Raw genomic sequence first — 15,943 nt, 5'->3', positions numbered from 1 at the left:
AGCACACTCTGAGATGGTAGCAGAAGCCTCAGGCCTGAGCCCCACCTGAAGCTTCTCCCACCAGGATACGGTGCTAGTGGCTCTCCCCGTGTGAGTTCTCTGGTGTTGGGAAAGGGCCCACTTCTGGCTGAAGGCTCTGCTTCAGTGACGGGAGACAAGCGGTTTGTACTGTGTGATTTCTGTGGCTCCCTTTGTCGGAGCACCCCAGGAGCCTCTGGTGCCTCGGGGTGGTGGGCACACTGTCCTGTGGCGCAGCTGTGGAGACAACGGGGGGAGTGGTGTGAGATAGCGAGTGGCGTGTGGCCTGGGCCAGGTCTTATCAGAGGCCTGTGGGGTTTTGCGGGACGTGTGTTCTGAGGTGTTGAGGTGGAGGTTTCCCTGCAGGACCCACACGTGACCTGAAGAAAGGGGAATTTCCCCTGGGCCCCCTGGGGCTGAATGAAGGCTACACTGCCATGGTCCCCCAGGCCCCTTCCCTGAGCGTCCTCCTCCATGACGGCGGGGTCCTCCTCCTGCTGGGCTGTCCCTTCCCCAGCCTCTCTGAGAACCCTGGACATGCCCTTCTCTGTGGGGGGAGCCTTTGCCCACACGAGTGTTGCAGGTGGCGTGGCAGAGACCACATGCTCCCGACTCCCACGGGAAGTGAGTTCGCACAGTCCACGGGCTGTGGGCGGGTGTTGGGCGAGGTGGGAGCAGGCAGGGTGGCCTTTCCCTGGTGGGTCTCCCCTGCCGACTGAGGGATCGAGGAGAGTCTCTAGAGTATGAAACTCACAAAGCAAAATGGTGCCATGAGGGGACCCACTACCTCCCACGAGGCGTCTTGGCGGTTCGGGGGACTGGAGGTGTTGGTCAGATCATATGGGAGTGTCTGGTGGACATGACTCAGCAGGAGACCGGGCCCAACTCCGTGCCCACAGGGATGCAGCGCTGGGAGGGGTGAGCTGTCCTGCTCCTGTGAGCCCGGGGACCTGTCTCGTTTGCTCATTTCTCACGTGCCTGAAGTGGGAGATGAGGCCACCCCACCACTGTCTCTTCGCGACTAGTGTCGTCCGGGAGCAAGCCGTCTGCTGACTTTTGCAGGGTGAGAGGGCAAGGCTTGGGTCGTGCAGAGGGAGGGACTCAATGGGGGGCATGGAGCCCTTTGCCAGAAGGTCACCGTGCCTAGGCTGCCTAGGGTCCAGTCCCTCCAGGAGGCCAGGACGACAGTCCCCAACCATCACAGGGAGTTGCACAGATCAGGTGGAGGTTCCCCGTGGGATGTTCTCAGGGCTTCCTGGTGCCTGCAGGGACTGGGACCTTCCTCTCCTCTCCTCTTTGTGGTTAGAGGCTAGGGCACCACCCCGGGTTTTGTGCGGTTTGCCGAGGTACCCACAACAGGGACGGGGCAACGAGGGAGAACATGTGTCCATGTTCACCGGCCTTTTTTCCTGCCTGCCTCACCCCGTTCCCGAGTCCTCCTCTTCTTCTGCTTCCCTTGTCGTTTGCGCCATGTCCACCGAAGGGAAGCTCCTTGAGAGCTGAGAGCAAGAGCAGAACTGGGTATAAGCAAAGACTCCCCGGCATCAGAGAACCAAGTGGGGACACCCACGCCCAGCCTCCCTTCCCGAGAGCCCTCCAGCCAGGTGAGCCGTGCCCTGCCGACTCCCAGCCCTCCTCTCTGCTCTGCTGTCCGGGGCTGCTTCCCAGAGTCAGCGGTGAGGGGTCAGGGTGATGGTAGTAAAGGGGTGAGGAGGGCTTCGCAGGGATTTCATGCAGCAGTTCCGATGCAAAGCCCAAGTGCCTGCCAGAGACGAGGGCCTTCAGGGCTGCCATTGTCACAGCAGGGAAAGCGGAAGAGCTGGGAGGAGGCGCTTATGGACAGAGGAGAGAGGAAGCCCAAGAGATGGAGGTGAAAGTGAATTACAGGCGCAGGGTGGCTCCTTTCGTCGGAATTGTCGTCTTCCATGGAATCCTTCTCCGGGTCAGAGAGCAGCGAGGATGCTGGGGTTGGCCGTGAGAGAGGACAAAGGGAGTTAGTGCAGCTGACCACCCACGGCCTGCCGCTCTGGGGATGCTGGGCTCTGCCCTCAGTGGGGTGCGTCGCTAGCTCCGAGTCCTCCCTGGCCTTGGTCCCTTGATCTCCGCAGGGTACAGGGGAATCTCTGTTTGCCCACCTGCTCCTCCCACCTCCGATTCTCTCCAAGACCCGGAAGCCTGGCTGTGTGATCCTTTCCCCCCAGGAGGCTGTCACTGTCCCTAAGACTGCCTCTGCGGGACTTTGTCTTCCTCTGTCCTTGTTCCTGTCCTTCCCTGCTCTCCTTCTTCCTCCTCCTCCTCCTCCTCCTCCTCCTCCCCTAGAGATGCTCCATGTCCTTCCCCCTGCCAAGCTCCACCAGTCCAATTGTTGTCCAGGAGGGGGCAACCAAGGAAAGAGAGGAGATATCCTGGGTCCCCCGGAATCAATCCCCCGATCCGTCTGTGCCGGGAGCAGCTGTCCTGGGTCTGGGATGGCTGGGGAAGTGCAGGGAGAGATGGCCCACCACCTCCCCACAGCCCATGTCTGCCCAGGGACGGGGATAACCTTCCCAGGGACGTGTTTCAGGGAACTCAGTGCCCTCTGTTTCCCTAAGTGTTACAGAGGTTGAATGGAGACGGGAGCATGGGAGATTGTGCAGGCGCCCTCAGCTGTTCAGGGCAGCCCTGGAAAACGTCCAGCGGTGTGGTCACTGAAACACAGGATTCCTGCCAGTTCTCCTGCTGAGGCTTGCCGGGAATGGACGGGGCCGGGGTGTGTGTAGGGCCCTGGGCAGGCCTGAGGAACGTTTGCCGTTGGGGCATGCCTAGGGAGTGGGGAGCATGGCCAGGGCTGTGTGTCGGCGAGGTGGGTTTGTGAGAGGAACCATGACTCCCTGGCCCTGCTCCCAAGAGGCTCTGTGCTATGCCTCGACGCCAGTTGGTGAGAGGTAGAGAGGACCCGGGGCAGCAAGTGTGTGAAGCAGGTCCAGCAGCCCCTTCACACAGGCCCGGGGGACCGTGGCCCACGAAAGGGGTTCTCCAGGGCAGCTGCATGGGGGCGTCCCGCCCTTGGGAACATGTCCACAGGTCCGACTCAGCTGGGGTGTGAAGGCTGGCAGAAGCTCCGATTTACGGGAGCCTGTGTAGCGAACCCAGGGGAAGTACGCTTTGCCTTCTGCAGCTCTGGCAGTCCCCTTGAAGGTACAGCAGCTTGGAGAGAACCGGGATGGTTGGTAGTGGAGGTTATGAGGGAGAGAATTTAGACCTGTCTTCCACCTCCTGGCTCAGACCAGAGCGTAGTGTCGCAGTTCTCTTGCCCAGGAGAGTGCGGTTGGGGCTTCAAGTCCTGAGCATGACCAGGTCTGGGCCCGTGCCAAGAAAGATGCAGAATCTCTTGGGCACCATTCCCGAGAGGCCATGAGCAAAGAGGCCAAGCTTTGACATGTGGCAGCGTCCAAGGGAGGCACGAGCAGCTTTGACGGAAAAGATCCTTCAAGGAGCCGCGCGAGGAGTCCAGTGGTGATGATAAACCCAGCCTACCCTAAAGGCCCGTGGACACTTGGCCAGTTCTTTTCATCCCAAAACCGTGACATGAGCAAATCATGCCTGTGCCAGAGCATCCCTTTCCTTGGTGGTTTTTGACCCACCTTCTTCATTCTCTGGAGCGGCCGGGGCAACCCCATGTTCCCAGGAACCGTGTCCCAGTGTTCCCCTCCTCGGTGCCGTTCCCTACCTGAAGAGACTTCATCCTCACTGGTGGAGTAGTCCTCGATGCTCTCTACCAGTAGGTCTGTAAGAACTGAAAGAGGAGCAATGCCGTTAGGAGAGAAACCGCCTCACCCCTTCATCCCAAGTGCGTTGCGATGTCTCTGGGCCGTGCGGCATCTGCCTGACCCTTCTGCTGTGCTGTCAGAGGTTCACGGGGCTGGTGGAGCCGGAGCCCTTGGAGGAGACGGGGATTGGAGTTTCCTGCCTTCTAATGACGCTGCAGCAGTCACCTCAGTGTCAGTTCTGCATGCCCAAGACCGCTGTCCCCTCCCAGCGCAACCATCGGAATCTCCAGTCTTTATGGGACTCTTGACGTGTGGCTAGTGGGAGTGAGCAACTGGACATTTTCCTTCCCTTGATGATTTCCGTGTACTGCACTGAGAATATAAATGACTGTGTATGATGGATACTAGACAGACTCTTTCCTGGATCACTCAGCACTAGACACCAACCAGGAGCGAGAGACAAGGCCTGCTCTCCCGCGTATTTCTCGGGCATCAGTGGCTGGCCTGATACGGACGTTGATCAAGGGAAGACGTTCCCGGACTCTCACACACGCACCAGGCGCTGCTGGAGGTCTTTGGACCCGAGGAGATTAAGGTGAAGCCCCAGTTCCTAGATAAATGGGGAACGGATTCCGTGCAGCACTGATCTAAAGCATACAATGTGATGCTCTCGGGACAGAGAAGCTGCTAGAATAGATAAGGGAACCATAAAGGAACACAGCGAGCCACGACGTTTCTGAATATGAAGAAGTCGGTGGTGGGTCTCTAGAAGCTGACCTTCCAGTACCTTGGATGACTTCCCTGAGCCAACAGGAGGGTGCTGGCATACAAAGAGGCAGGGGCACCTGGGAGCGGAAGAGAAATGCCCAAGGAAATGCGCTCATGTTGGCATCACGATGCTTCCCAAGAGGAGCCCAGAAAAAGCAACCTTTCCTGAAACAGCGAACAGAGTGAAAAGGCAAGCCACAGACTGGAGACCCCCTTGGCAATCCTTATTTCAGAAAAGGTGTGTTCACTGACAAAAAGGAAAAACAAGAGAGAAAACCAACCAAACAAAAGAAGACCGGGATTTCACCAAATGAAAGAATCGAGAAAAAGACTGGAATAGTCTGTGCTGCGAAGGGAAAGAATGACTCGGCCCTCAGACAGACAATTGTTCGAAAAGATGCTCAATGTAAGGCATCGTGAGGGCAATGCGAATCCAAAGGATGTTGAACTGTGGCGTTGTCCGTTAGGGACCCAAACCAGGAATTCAAGCCCAGGACCCATGTGGGAAGGAGGCAGAAAATTGGAGACTCTGGATGCAATTCGTGGAACGCAGACTGGTGCAACTACCCTGGAAAAGCCCGTTGAGTGTCCTCGGAGAGCAGCGAAAGGTACTCCCGTGGATCCCGTGCATGCGGGTGAGAAAAAGAGATGTTGGAAAAACAGATTCTGTTCCAATCCATGTTTCTCATGAGAGAAAGTCTTGTCGGCTGCCAAAGAACCCTGAAACCCTGATTTGGCTCTGTTTCCATTTCCAGGCACTGAACTCCCTTGAGTTGTCTATTGGCCCAAACCTTCTGAATCTAACAAGGCCCTCTTGCATGGACAGATGGCCAGCGAAATGGGTGGTGATTGTCCTGTCACCCCTGTTGAGGTCTGAGGTTCTCTTTGGACACCTTGCGATGCACAGAGCACCCTTTGTTCCTGCATGGAGGGGGCCCAGGTGCCCCCAGTGACGCTCAGTCCCTGAAGACCACCTCATTCCCCCTTGTATAGGACACCTTTTGGACCCACCTCCAAGAGCCCCAGGAAGGACCAGTGGTGGGTGTTGGATTTCCCTGGGAGAAGGCCAGTTGTATTCTTAGACACAGTATCTGCAGGGAAATGGTAGAAATGATTTCTCCATGGAGAAACACGGAGTGAATTGGCCCCATCTGTTCCCTGGCCACTGCCCCTTTGTGCGGGTCATCCCCGAATGGGCTGTTGCACGCAGCTGCCCTGGAAGCCGTCTGCAGAAGGGAGGAAGTGTGTCCCAGCACTCAGTGCTTCCCATGAGGTTGGGAAGATGCATCGTGGGGCCTCTGATGCAGAGATGTGTGTGTGAGTGCAGTGTGAAGAGGGAGGTGTTGTGACCATGCTTGCCCGAGACCTACCTTGTCGGGAGAGCCCCATGGACACTGACTCAGTAACAGTGGAAAAGACACACTTGTGTCTTCGGGGCACAGTCCAGCCCTTCCTAGTTAGCGACGGGATTTGTTTTCTGGGGGAACTGATGTGTATTTGCAAGGAAAGAACAGCTCTTTCAATTGTAGGTGTTGAAGAGTTCTCCCATGAATGGACGTTCATGACGTGACAGTGATGGGAAACGTCCCTGAGAATGTGGACACCATTAATCGCCATTTTGAGAGGACCAGACACGTTAGAGAGCACAGCATTCCCCCACCTGACACACATACACCAACCCTGAGAATCCCAGCACAGGGATTCCCATGGAAACAGACCTCGTGCCCAGCACCCGATCCTACGGCACCTAAGAGCAGCACGGTAGCTTCCGGGGGCAGGGTCACGAGGCCACGGGTCTCGGTCTGGAACATGACCCTTAGTCTCGTTGCAACAGGATCTGGATTCTGGGTGTCTCTCAAGATGGAGCCTGCAAGGAAGCCCCACCTTGCTCTAAAGCAACGAGTGACTCTAGAGGACAGCATACTTACCACGCTCCCTTTCCAGCAGGGCCACCTGCGATTTCAGAAAAGAAAACATGATGAACACCAAGTCCTGCCTCGTCCTGTGTGCCCAGCTCTTTTGGTCTCTTGGTGATGGGCAGGGTCATGGGCAGTGATACGGAATCCACCTAGAGGTCGCATGCCCTGGGTCCATCAGGTGGCCCGGCGGTGTCAGTAGCACCCGTGAAAAAGCTCACGACCCTGTGGACTGGAACCGAACCTTCCGTTTCCTGCAGGGTCTTTGGAATGGGGTGTCCCTGGCTAAGAGTCACTCCCTCAAGAGTCTCCCCACCAAGGACATTGTACGTGCTGAGGTGTTCAGATCTGATTGCGAGTATCAGAGAAACAAGGGATGTTGTACCTCACCCGAAGAAAGGCTAACTTACCACCTTGGTGAACAATGGGGCCTCTCCTCTCTGCTGTCCACGTCAAGGTCATCATGCACGCTAGCCAGGGGATCTAGGTGGATACACACAGAGAGTGTTGGGACCCCGATGGAACTCTTCGGGAATCGCTCGGGGAGCTTTGCTTGGCGTGCACATGTGGACAAGTGTGTGGAGGTGGGGAGCTCATCAGTATGGACTGAGCTGCAGTGGGTCCTTCCTGGATGGAGGATGAAAGGTCCTGGAGAGGAGCAGGGACGTGAATAGAAACTCTGCCTCCCGTTGGAGCTCCAGGGCATGGAGTTACTGTGAAATAGTTCATCTCCAAGGCACACCTACTGCCTGCCCGCAAACCTGCACCACCTAAGAGCAGCGCAGTAGTTTCCGGGGACAGGGCCATGAGGCCACGGGTCTTTCCCCAGAAAATCCCTTTCTGTTACTCTGACCCTTCTTCTCAGTCCCGCCGGATCTGGAATCAGGGTGGTTCTCATCGCGGAGCCTGCGAGGAAGCCCAGACCTTGGCCCTTTTCCAGGCTGCTGCAAACAAGTGAGTGACTCTAGAGTACAGAATACTTACCGCCATCCCCTTCCAGCAGGGACACCTGTGATTTCAGAAAGGAAAACCGTATGAACGTCATATCAGGCTTTGTCCTGTTTGCATGGCTCTTTTGTTCCCTGGGGGATGGGAGGAAGCCAGATGGGGCAGTGTGCTAGAGGCCCGTGAGCCCCAAAGTATGACGAGCAAAACGAGTCCTCCACAGGTGCGCCCAGTCTTCCTAGAGGTCCCCCGTTCCGGGTCCCACTGGACAAAATAGGTGGCAAGGAGGAATAGCTGCTACCTGTACCCAAGCTCCCTGCCCTCCAGATGGTAGGTGATCCTGCTGTGGTTGTCCCCGCCCCCCTGCAATGCCTTCGGGGTTAGGTAGCTTTTGGTAACAGATTCTCTCTCAAACTTCTCCCTCCCCTGTCAATTGTGCATGCTGAGATTTTTTTTTTATGTAACCTTGATTTAAAAAGCCAGAAGACTCTTGTGTCTCCCCCAAAGAAAGGCCAACGTACCACTCTGGTGAAAAACGGGGCATCTTCCTTTGTCGTTGCTTTTGAATGTTCCCCGCATGTCCATCCAGCAAAGCTAGGCAGAGATCCACAGAATGGTCAGTCCTCTGGTGGGGATCGGCAGAAAGAGCTCAGGGAGTTTCGCTTGGGGTGGGCGTGCCCGGACGTGTATGGCGACGTTGGGGTGCGTGGGTATGGACCGAGCAAGCTGCCGCTGCATCGAGAGAGGTCGGGGCAAGGAGCAGGAACGGAGGGAGAAATACTGACTCTGAACTCGAGCTACAGGGAATGGAATCAGGGTGACCTCTTCAAGCCGAAAGAGGGTAAACACTAAGAGACACGGTCCGTTGTACTGTCGGGCAAGCTCCTCCAACCAGCGACTGTGCCGTGGTCATTGTCAAGACCGTTTCTTGGCCGCTCCCACCTATGTCTCACCTCTTCTGGGAGATTGTGTTTCTGCAGAAGAACACTGGGTGTCAGGGTTGCATTCAATGCAAGCACAAGTACCCTAGATGTCCAGTGATTCTCTGATGGGAGTGTCCAGGGAAGAATTTCCCCCCGTCGTATTGGGATCAGTGATTCCTCGGTGTGAGGCTGTCATTGCTGGCTAGGGAAGAAGGGATAGCTGAGCCCATTCCTTGGCTCATCAGACCGGGAGGATTTTCCTGTGTGCGAATCCTCCCAGGTCCTCCTTGTGTTGGCTTGTGAGGAATGGGATTCCCATATGGGATGTCCTCGGCATTCGGCCACAGCGATGAGGCAGGGGGTCCCAGGGGTGCCTGCACCTTCGCTCCCGTGTGAGGGATGAAGCACACTCTGAGATGGTAGCAGAAGCCTCAGGCCTGAGCCCCACCTGAAGCTTCTCCCACCAGGATACGGTGCTAGTGGCTCTCCCCGTGTGAGTTCTCTGGTGTTGGGAAAGGGCCCACTTCTGGCTGAAGGCTCTGCTTCAGTGACGGGAGACAAGCGGTTTGTACTGTGTGATTTCTGTGGCGGTGAGCAAGGTGGGCGCTCTGGGTACAGGCAGGGCCCCAGTGATGACAGACTCCGGTTTCTCGGCTCTGAGTTGTCTGGTGTCTCCAAATGTGAGAGCTGTATGGGGCGGCTCTTCCACGTTGACCGCATTTGTCGGGGTTGCGGCCAGTGTGGATCCTTGGAAGCTGGCTAAGGGTGTGGCCTAAACGCTTTCCCCTGAAGATGACATTCAACCAGTTTCTGTCTGTGGGAACGTTTCCCATGGCCCCGAAGGGATGCATGTTGCTGCGAGCTCTGGTGCAGCCATCCCAGCACATGGCTTCTACCCCGTGTGAGGTCCTGGACATGAAGAAGAGCAGAGCTCTCTGAAGCAAGGGTCTCCTACCTTCGTTCCATCCGTGAGGTGCGTCTCCAGTGGTCTTACTGTGTACAGAGGTGAGCACTGCCCTTTAGTTGCTCCCCCCCCCGTGTATCATGTCTCCGTTCCTCGGAAGGGTGAGTTCTCTCGTGTCTCCCGAGGTTAGAGCCCCCACTAAAGTCTCTCCCACACTGGGGAGATGGGCGTGCTGCGATCCAGGATGAACGAGCTCTGATGTCCCTGGCACCAGGGACACATGGCTGAAGGCTCTTCCACACTGTCAGCAAATACAAGGCTTGTCTTCCCAGGACACAGCACACCCGGAGTGAGGTGAGGCACGTGAGACCTCTCCGTGCTGTGCCCCAGCATTGCCCGGGTTCCTGTGCAGTGTGAACCCTCTGCTAATGGCCAGAACACGAGGGGCTGTGACGGGATCGCTCCCTCACGTTCCTCCCTTTCTGACTCAACAGACGCGCTCCAGCCCCTCCCTTCAGGAATGGTCGCCGTGTCTACCCCTGCAAGCCACTTGCAGTCGCGTGCCTTGCTCCTTTCCGGAATTCAGATAGATCTTTCTACAAGGTAGCCTCATACCCATGTCAACTGCTGATTAAATTTTCAGTGTTTCCGTTTCAAAGACTATATACCCGTGAGTCATGCTGAAGCCAGTGACTTTTCCAGACACATGGGCTGCGGCTTGACTCGAGGTCCATTTCAGCCGAGAAACGAAACTCTTCAGGTTTCAGCTGTATGCTCAGGGTCTTGGATGACAGGAGATTGTGGGGAATGCTTAGCGTAGCCCGTGTCCAGCTCTCGTGTGGAAGGCCAGGGTTCATGACCCTGAAGCTTCCCGTTGACTTGCAGAGCAGACCTTTGAGATGCCCCCGTGTGGGTCTCCCTTCATCCTTTATAATAGGGAACGTGTTGCCGTGAGCTCCTGGGTCTTGTACACACAAATGAGTCCCGGAACACTAGGTGAAAAAGTACTGAAGTGCTGTGTGGGGACTAACAGAACAGAAGGAGAAAAGGAAAGAGGGGGAGGGAGGAAGGAATACAAAGAACAAAAAGATCATGCAGGGAAGGAAGGGAGGGAGGGAGGGAGGGAGGAAGGGAGGGCAGCTTGAAAAAGGGAGAAGAGGAGCTGGTAGAGAGGCATTAGGGGAAAGAAGAATTTTGAAAGTCGTGAGACAAACATCTGAGAGTTAAGATTTGAGTTTGATGACAAAGGAAAGAAATGGAGTCCTCTACTCAGGAGCAGAAACCGGTGATAGGGTGTTGGTGATGAGAACCTATGGACCAGATAAACCTGTGAGACAAAGAAAGGGAGGATGGGATGCTGGGGAGTTTCAGAAGGGCAACGTCAACCACGTCGAGGACTGAAAGAGGGGCCATGTGAGGGTTTGAGTGCAAGAATCCCAGAAGGGTCCTGTCCTCGGGGGATACACAATGTGCAGTGGGTGAGGTGGATGGAGTTGCAAGAGTCGACAGAAATGGGCCCGTGTTGCGGGGTTGTTTCCACAGGAGCCCTACAAGAGACAGGACTGATGTAGGACAGAGGTTAGCATTCAAGGCCGATGGTCCAGAAAAAGTCTTGAGACGACTTTGCTGGCAGGAGTTGATTTTAATTAAAGCAGAGGGATACAACCCTTGGGTAGAATGGGCTGCTTGCTGGGGTTGTGACGGGAGGCTGGCTTTCTGGGATGGCATTGGAGGAGGTCAGGCAAAAGGGAGGTTTTGCAAGAAAGTGGCAGGTGGACAGAGGACACCCAGGATACCGTTGGCTTTGCTCTTGTGAAGGGAAGGTGGTTTTTCCTGCTAGGAAGGCATGAATTGAAAGATGGTGGGGAGCTTCTCCCCTCACAGGTCCTTCTCAAGGGACTGCAGGTTTGAAAAGAAACTCTGTCCTACAGACATTTCCCTGGGCCTCAGCCTCCCTCAGTGTCGTGGAGGGGAGGGAGATGTCAGGGCTTCAGGAAACGGAGACCCGGGCCTCGGGCAGGTCGCTAGGCTTTCGTTAAGCGGGCCTCTTCCTACAGAATCACGAGGACTTTTACAAACCGAGGGAGACTCCGGTCTTGCTGGGTTTTGATGTCCATCTGGGGAGAATCAGTTTTTTCCTTTCCTCAGCCTGAGGGCAGTCAGAGCGACTGAGGGATGTCCCCCGTATCACAGGTTGGGGGGCGGTGTGGCGTGCCAGCTCCCTGCTTGGTGCTCAGCTAGCCTTGTCCTCCCTCCTCGTGTGCCCCTGACCAGTGCGGAGTCTTGCGTGGTTAAGGTCGTTGAAGGAGGACGGTCTCATCTTCTGTAGCTTCTTCCTGCTGAGTAGGGGCGTAGAGCTGTCCCTCCGCGTGGGTCGTTCCTGGTCAGGTGCGGGAGGCCCAGCTGGGGGAGGCCTCTGCTGTCAGAGTTGTAAAAGGAAGAGGCCGCTGAGTGCAGGGGAGAGCCTCTCCTCCCTAAACCTCTTGCTGCTGCCAAACACACAGGCTGAGCGGGGCCCGTTTTGTGGGGCCGCTGCCAGTGTGGAGCCCAGCATTGGTCACGGTCCTGTGCGTCGAAGCGACAGGGGCTGTTCCGGTGCGACACCCTCGGGGAATCCAGCAGGGGTAGGGCGGCTGCCCCTCGAGTGGATCCCAGGGTGGTCAAGGGGCCCTGGCAGTGCCGCATCGTCCTGCATGTGTCATGCTCTGCAGGGTTGCCGTTGACTGCAGGGGAAGTGGGAGGAGGAGCAGCCCCTGCAGCAGACAGGGGAGACGACGAGAAGGCTGCTGTCCCGCCCAGTCCCAGGTGGGCCCAGTCCCAGGTGGGCCCAGTCTCCCCACACAACGGACTGTTGTGGGCCCAGGTGGTTGCCTCGTGCTTCAAGTGTCCGTCATTGGCAGGGCCCGGGCAGCCAACTCTGGGTTTGGCGGCCGACTCAGAGGGTCCTCTCGTCTCGTCCTCGGGGCTCCAGTGCCGTCCTCGGGTGGGCTGCCCTGAAGTCTTCTCTTTGGCCTTCGGAGGTCAGGCGTAAGAGAGCCGTCCCTGCAGGCGTGTTTCCTTGTGTGCTCATGCCGAATCCTCCTCCGGGCCCAAATCGGAGCCGCAAGTGGGGCCCCAGGGCCCTCCTGGCTCCCTTTGTCGGAGCACCCCAGGAGCCTCTGGTGCCTCGGGGTGGTGGGCACACTGTCCTGTGGCGCAGCTGTGGAGACAACGGGGGGAGTGGTGTGAGATAGCGAGTGGCGTGTGGCCTGGGCCAGGTCTTACTAGAGGCCTGTGGGGTTTTGCGACGTGTGTTCTGAGGTGTTGAGGTGGAGGTTTCCCTGCAGGACCCACACGTGACCTGAAGAAAGGGGAATTTCCCCTGGGCCCCCTGGGGCTGAATGAAGGCTACACTGCCAGGGTCCCTCAGGCCCCTTCCCTGAGCGTCCTCCTCCATGACGGCGGGGTCCTCCTCCTGCTGGGCTGTCCCTTCCCCAGCCTCTCTGAGAACCCTGGACATGCCCTTCTCTGTGGGGGGAGCCTTTGCCCACACGAGTGTTGCAGGTGGCGTGGCAGAGACCACATGCTCCCGACTCCCACGGGAAGTGAGTTCGCACAGTCCACGGGCTGTGGGCGGGTGTTGGGCGAGGTGGGAGCAGGCAGGGTGGCCTTTCCCTGGTGGGTCTCCCCTGCCGACTGAGGGATCGAGGAGAGTCTCTAGAGTATGAAACTCACAAAGCAAAATGGTGCCATGAGGGGACCCACTACCTCCCACGAGGCGTCTTGTCGGCTCGGGGGACTGGAGGTGTTGGTCAGATCATATGGGAGTGTCTGGTGGACATGACTCAGCTGGAGACCGGGCCCAACTCCGTGCCCACAGGGATGCAGCGCTGGGAGGGGTGAGCTGTCCTGCTCCTGTGAGCCCGGGGGCCTGTCTCGTTTGCTCATTTCTCACGTGCCTGAAGTGGGAGAGGAGGCCACCCCACCACTGTCTCTTCGCGACTAGTGTCGTCCGGGAGCAAGCCGTCTGCTGACTTTTGCAGGGTGAGAGGGCAAGGCTTGCGTCGTGCAGAGGGAGGGACTCAATGGGGGGCGTGGAGCCCTTTGCCAGAAGGTCACCGTGCCTAGGCTGCCTAGGGTCCAGTCCCTCCAGGCGGCCAGGACGACAGTCCCCAACCATCACAGGGAGTTGCACAGATCAGGTGGAGGTTCCCCGTGGGATGTTCTCAGGGCTTCCTGGTGCCTGCAGGGACTGGGACCTTCCTCTCCTCTCCTCTTTGTGGTCAGAGGCTAGGGCATCACCCCGGGTTTTGTGCGGTTTGCCGAGGTACCCACAACAGGGACGGGGCAACGAGGGAGAACATGTGTCCATGTTCACCGGCCTTTTTTCCTGCCTGCCTCACCCCGTTCCCGAGTCCTCCTCTTCTTCTGCTTCCCTTGTCGTTTGCACCATGTCCACCGAAGGGAAGCTTCTCGAGAGCTGAGAGCAAGAGCAGAACTGGGTATAAGCAAAGACTCCCCGGCATCAGAGAACCAAGTGGGGACACCCACGCCCAGCCTCCCTTCCCGAGAGCCCTCCAGCCAGGTGAGCCGTGCCCTGCCGACTCCCAGCCCTCCTCTCTGCTCTGCTGTCCGGGGCTGCTTCCCAGAGTCAGCGGTGAGGGGTCAGGGTGATGGTAGTAAAGGGGTGAGGAGGGCTTCGCAGGGATTTCATGCAGCAGTTCCGATGCAAAGCCCGAGTGCCTGCCAGAGACGAGGGCCTTCAGGGTTGCCATTGTCACAGCAGGGAAAGGGGAAGAGCTGGGAGGAGGCGCTTATGGACAGAGGAGAGAGGAAGCCCAAGAGATGGAGGTGAAAGTGAATTACAGGCGCAGGGTGGCTCCTTTCGTCGGAATTGTTGTCTTCCGTGGAATCCTTCTCCGGGTCAGAGAGCAGCGAGGATGCTGGGGTTGGCCGTGAGAGAGGACAAAGGGAGTCAGTGCAGCTGGCCACCCACGGCCTGCTGCTCTGGGGATGCTGGGCTCTGCCCTCAGTGGGGTGCGTCGCTAGCTCCGAGTCCTCCCTGGCCCTGGTCGCTTGATCTCCGCAGGGTACAGGGGAATCTCTGTTTGCCCACCTGCTCCTCCCACCTCCGATTCTCTCCCAGACCCGGAAGCCTGGCTGTGTGATCCTTTCGCCCCAGGAGGCTGTCACTGTCCCTAAGACTGCCTCTGCGGGACTTTGTCTTCCTCTGTCCTTGTTCCTGTCCTTCTCTGCTCTCCTTCTTCCTCCTCCTCCTCCTCCCCTAGAGATGCTCCATGTCCTTCCCCCTGCCAAGCTCCACCAGTCCTATTGTTGTCCAGGAGGGGGCAACCAAGGAAAGAGAGGAGATATCCTGGGTCCCCCGGAATCAATCCCCCGATCCGTCTCTGCTGGGAGCAGCTGTCCTGGGTCTGGGATTGCTGGGGAAGTGCAGGGAGAGATGGCCCACCACCTCCCCACAGCCCATGTCTGCCCAGGGACGGGGATAACCTTCCCAGGGACGTGTTTCAGGGAACTCAGTGCCCTCTGTTTCCCTAAGTGTTACAGAGGTTGAATGGAGACGGGAGCATGGGAGATTGTGCAGGCGCCCTCAGCTGTTCAGGGCAGCCCTGGAAAACGTCCAGCGGTGTGGTCACTGAAACACAGGATTCCTGCCAGTTCTCCTGCTGAGGCTTGCCGGGAATGGACGGGGCCGGGGTGTGTGTAGGGCCCTGGGCAGGCCTGAGGAACGTTTGCCGTTGGGGCATGCCTAGGGAGTGGGGAGCATGGCCAGGGCTGTAAGCCGGCGAGGTGGGTTTGTGAGAGGAACCGTGACTCCCTGGCCCTGCTCCCAAGAGGCTCTGTGCTATGCCTCGACGCCAGCTGGTGAGAGGTAGAGAGGACCCGGGGCAGCAAGTGTGTGAAGCAGGTCCCGCAGCCCCTTCACACAGGCCCGGGGGACCGTGGCCCACGAAAGGGGTTCACCAGGGCAGCTGCATGGGGGCGTCCCGCCCTTGGGAACATGTCCACAGGTTAGACTCGGCTGGGGTGTGAAGACTGGCAGAAGCTCCGATTTACGGGAGCATGTGGAGTGAACCCAGGGGAAGTACGCTTTCCCTTCTGCAGCTCTGGGAGTCCCCTTGAAGGTACAGCAGCTTGGAGAGAACCGGGACGGTTTGGTAGTGGAGGTTATGAGGGAGAGAATTTAGACCCGTCTTCCACCTCCTGGCTCAGACCAGAGCGTACTGTCGCGGTTATCTTGCCCAGGAGAGTGCGGTTGGGGTTGCAAGTCCTGAGCATGACCAGGTCTGGGCCCGTGCCAAGAAAGATGCAGAATCTCTTGTGCACCATTCCCGAGAGGCCATGAGCAAAGAGGCCAAGCTTTGACATGTGGCAGCGGCCAAGGGAGGCACGAGCAGCTTTGATGGAAAAGATCCTTCAAGGAGCCGCGCAGGGAGTCCAGTGGTGATGATAAACCCAGCCTACCCTAAAGGCCCGTGGACACTTGGCCTGTTCTTTTCATCCCGAAACCGTGACATGAGCAAATCATGCCTGTGCCAGAGCATCCCTTTCCTTGGTGGTTTTTGACCCACCTTCTTCATTCTCTGGAGCGGCAGGGGCAACCCCATGTTCCCAGGAGCCATGTCCCAGTGTTCCCCTCCTCGGTGCCGTTCCCTACCTGAAGAGACTTCATCGTCACTGGTGGAGTAGTCCTCGATGCTCTCTACCAGTAGGTCTGTA

At 57.6% G+C, this 15,943-nt stretch overlaps 1 long non-coding RNA gene across 2 annotated transcripts; it reads right to left on the bottom strand.

The window, feature by feature from the left end:
* Window positions 1-8,295: 8,295 nt before the first annotated feature.
* LOC122900554 lies at window positions 8,296-14,556 on the bottom strand. 2 transcript variants are annotated; one of them, XR_006383257.1, is made up of 3 exons: window positions 14,069-14,556; window positions 13,606-13,682; window positions 8,296-8,370 (listed from the first exon to the last, which is right to left on the bottom strand). It is a non-coding gene; the product is annotated as an uncharacterized LOC122900554 (long non-coding RNA). The 2 variants fall into 2 exon arrangements; XR_006383258.1 differs by lacking the exon at window positions 8,296-8,370 and adding an exon at window positions 12,035-12,422.
* Between the last annotated feature and the right edge of the window lie 1,387 nt (window positions 14,557-15,943).

The sequence above is a fragment of the Neovison vison genome, chromosome 2 (genome assembly GCF_020171115.1).
Source record: "Neovison vison isolate M4711 chromosome 2, ASM_NN_V1, whole genome shotgun sequence".
Lineage (NCBI taxonomy): Eukaryota > Metazoa > Chordata > Mammalia > Carnivora > Mustelidae > Neogale > Neogale vison.
The sequence above is the reverse complement of the archived record's forward strand: the minus strand, read 5'-3'. Positions and strand labels throughout refer to the sequence as shown.